Below are 4258 nucleotides of genomic sequence, written 5' to 3'. Positions count from 1 at the left end.
TACACATTTCATCATGTTGAGAAGAAAACAAAACTGGTAAACAAAGAAAGAGAATTTTTAAACACATAACCTTCAAAATCTCATTAGGTTCGTTCAAATTTTTAAGAAATAATTTATCACTAATTAATCAAGCTGGAAAACTGCTACACACAGAAAATAGTTTTAAAAAACCAAAAAACTTGCACGTTGGTTAGTTCTCCATTGTCCTTTGTCACCAAAGTCTCTTATTTCATTAGGGACCAGGGTGACACATAAGCGCACACACATGAAAAAATTATTTGTTAGAAGTTAAAAAAAAAAACCGTTTTTTTTTTAAAAAAGAAAACAGGTGTTTAAAAAATGGGAAGACTAAAATAGATTCGTTACATTAATTTCAATGAGATAAAAAAAAAAATTCAAAAAGAGATTAATATATTAAAGAGATAAACAAACAACAAAAATTGAGCTCTTTAAATTGGTAAAAACAAAACAAAAACCAAAAAAAAACCTCCATTTATTCCTTAAATGTTGAGCCACTTTGGTAACAGATTTAATTAGGGGTATATTACAGTCTATAACATTTAATAGGGGTGTGCTGCTAACAGATCTAATAGGGGCTGGGGCATTACTGTCTGGTAACAGATTTAATAGGGCTCTATTGCTGTTTCATAAGAATTAAAGGGGGTGTATTGCTGTCTGCTAGCAAACTCATTTAAGGGTCTATTGCTGTCTGATAACAAACTTAATAGGGGTGTATTGCAAATCAATGTAAAAGTAAGCCTTGTATTCTACAAACACAATCCCAACAAGCCAATCCCGTGACCAGGTTTTCATTCCTAAATCTTAACCAATTCTACTTCACTACCAATATTAATGCTTCTTTGGAGCTTCACATGCTGTAAGATATCAAAAGCGGAAGATTTGTAGAGAAACACCAGAACCCAGAAAGCAAGGTTTGTCAGTTGAACCCTGAGAGTCTCTAAGTGGAGCAATTAGATAACACTGAGGAGAAATTGATTCAGAATAAACGAGATCGTAGTAATTAAAAAGAATAAATAAATTTAATCACTATAACACAACAAAATATTGGTTCAGAGTTTTGACACAAGGCTGGCAATTTATTTTAGTGGCCAAAGGGTGAAAGGCAAAGTCTACTTCAGTGGGATTTGAACTCAGGTGAATAAAATGCCGCTAAGCATTTTGCCCAGCATACTAACAATTCTACCAGCTCACAACCCTTGTAACAACAAAATACTGAAAAATAAAAATAAAAATAAATTTGCCAGAATATAGAGGAGGAAAAGGAGAAGGTGATCATTGTGACAAGTGTAAAGAATTTTAATCAACTTTTGACACCGATCCACTTGTGACCACCTCTGCTTCTATGATGCAAACATTCCCGTTTTAAAATAACCTAAATTTAAGACTTGCCATCAAAATTTCATGGTAACTTTTGTAGCAAATAGCAGTTTGGTAACCACAAAGTTATTTCACTGAATTTGTCTGTCGTATTTTCAAAAATGACTGAAACAAGCGTAACGTATTTCAAGAGAAATTTTGAAACCAACGAGGAATTTAGTAGAATAATTTTGTCATTGCGAAGCTGAAGTTTGGAACATAAATTAACATGGAATTTTGGTGGAAAGTTTGGGTTTAGGTCAGCCAGAAGTTTGTATCCTAGAACTGGGGGCAGAAGTCTCAGGCAAGTTGGTATCAAGGGTTAAATCAAATACAAACAAAACCATTGATATTTAAATATATAAAACTAAATAGAGATGTTGTGGTGTTCATTATCTTCTCAAGAGCATATTAGTACACAGAAAGTAGAATCAATTCAACTGAGAATAGAAAATGAAGCTGTGATTTAAGATTTCCAGTTGCTGAGTCCAAAATTTGTCACTCAACCCAGCCCCATTCCATAATCAGGTGTGTGTGGAAGGGATAGTAATGTAGTATAAAGGTTTCTTATTCTATGTTGGCTGATGGGATTCACAGTAAAGATTTCTCTTTAGTTTCTGTGGCCATGCTGGGGCACCACTGTTTCTAATTATTTATTTTTTTTTACTGACTAGAAAAAGAAAATATTTAGTAATTCCTACTTGACCCTTGAAATAAACCAATGATCTGAGTTGGAATCAAGTTCTCGAGGACAAGAAATTAAAATTATCACATTTAAAAAAAACAAAAAAACAAGACAAAGTATAAAACTGTACAACTATTGCTTGATTTTGCTTTTTGGTTTTCAAGATTTTTGACATGAACCTCTGGGTTGAAACAGATCTTGTTGTGCCCCAGGAGGGTCATTGTGCCAATAACTAACACACTGATTCTCTTTATTATTATTATTATTCCAGGTCTGTTTCATCTGAAACAGAACTGGAGTAACAAGTCCAGGCCATGGAATAACAAGGATATAATATTGATGAAGACATGAATAGCAACAAAAAGACTGATCAATCGTTCAATCAATCAGCTGGTTTAGCAAAGGATTGATCAAGCAATTGAGCAGATAATTGATTAATTAAGTGACTAATAATAATGGTTTCAGCACAAGGCCGATAATTTTAGGTGGGAATAGATTACACTGACCCCAATTCTCAACTGGTACCTTGTGTTATCCACCCTGAAAGGGATGAAGGGTAAAGTTGACCTCAATGGGCATACAGAATCAATGTTTCTTATTGGCAAAAATTACCTCAGCCAGTATAAAAAAGCAAGTGTAAATACTGGGATAAACTGGGGAATTAAAGTAGAAAATGTGTTCCTATGTGAATGTATTACACAGAATTGAATGGTTGATCATTAAAGAGGGAAATAAGCAATAACTAGAGCTGTTTTATATAAATGTTTGAAGTAATAAACATTATAGGCACAGGAGTGGCTGTGTGGTAAGTAGCTTGCTTACCAACCACATGGTTCTGGGTTCAGTCCCACTGCATGGCACCTTGGGCAAGTGTCTTCTACTATAGCCTCGGGCTGACCAAAGCCTTGTGAGTGGATTTGGTAGACGGAAACTGAAAGAAGCTTGTCGTATATATGTATATATATATATGTATGTGTGTGTATATGTTGTGTGTCTGTGTTTGTCCCCCCCCAACATTGCTTGACAACCGATGCTGGTGTGTTTATGTCCCCATAACTTAGCGGTTCAGCAAAAGAGACTGATAGAATAAGTACTAGTCATACAAAAAATAAGTCCTGGGGTTGATTTGCTTGACTAAAAAAGTGGTGCTCCAGCATGGACACAGTCAAATGACTGAAACAAGTAAAAGAGTAATTAATTCAGCTGGATATTATTATTATTATTAAGGCAGCGAGCTGGTAGAATCGTTAGCACACCGGACAAAATGCTTACCAGCATTTCGTCTATCTTTACATTCTGAGTTCAAATTCTGCCAAGATTGACTTTGCCTTTCATCCTTTCAGGGTCAATTAATTAAGTACCAGTCGAGTACTGGGGTCGATGCAATCAACTAGTCTTCTCCCCCAAAATTTCAGGCCTTGTGCCTTTAGTAGAAAGGATCATTATTATTATTGTTGTGTCAAGCCAGCAGAATTATTAGCATGTCAGACAAAATGTCTAATGTCTAGTGGCATTTTTTCCAGCTTGAATCCTGCCAAAGTGGACTTTGTCTTCCTTCCTTTCGGGGTGGTGTTTCAATAAAATAATGTACCAGTTATATACTGAGGTTGATGTAATTGACTTGCCCTCTAACCCCAAACTGCAGGTTTTGGGCCTAGACCAGAAGCAGTTATTATTTGTAATTTAACATCTTGGGAAAGTTATTGCCTAGATCGATCTGTTTGGCATAAAATGTGTCATGATGCATCTAAACAATTTTGAGCTGAAGAAACAGAACAATAAAAGAATTCTATCCTGCAATTTACATACACATCTGTCCAATCCCAGGCAAAGTCAAAATCATTAATGTCCCCCTTCATAGCAAAATCCAAACCTGGACTCTAATCACATTCAAGCATCCATCGCAAATAGATGCAGCTTCTTTGGTTTTTAATCCTTTCCTTCAAACACTCATACATCATGGGAGTGACCATTGTCAAGAGTAACAAAATCAATATAAGATGCTCTGATATTTTAATTCTATAAAAGGGAAATGGTGTAAATTTCAACCTATTTTTTACTTGCCATTAATGAAACATTGTTGAATTTTAGAGAAAACTTTTAGATTATATTTCCATTTCTTTCACTTAAAATGGAATCAAGGAGTTAATGACAAAAATGTAGCCATAATCAATGGTTTCAAATTTTGGTACAAGG

The 4258-nt window shown here is 34.8% G+C and overlaps 1 protein-coding gene across 2 annotated transcripts in view; it reads left to right on the top strand.

Moving 5' to 3' along the window:
- LOC106882208 (uncharacterized) overlaps positions 1 to 4258 on the top strand; it is a 21242-nt gene that overhangs the window by 15050 nt on the left and 1934 nt on the right. The window lies entirely within an intron of this gene.

The sequence above is a fragment of the Octopus bimaculoides genome, chromosome 1 (assembly GCF_001194135.2).
Source record: "Octopus bimaculoides isolate UCB-OBI-ISO-001 chromosome 1, ASM119413v2, whole genome shotgun sequence".
Lineage (NCBI taxonomy): Eukaryota > Metazoa > Mollusca > Cephalopoda > Octopoda > Octopodidae > Octopus > Octopus bimaculoides.
This window is presented reverse-complemented; position numbering and strand designations above follow the sequence as displayed.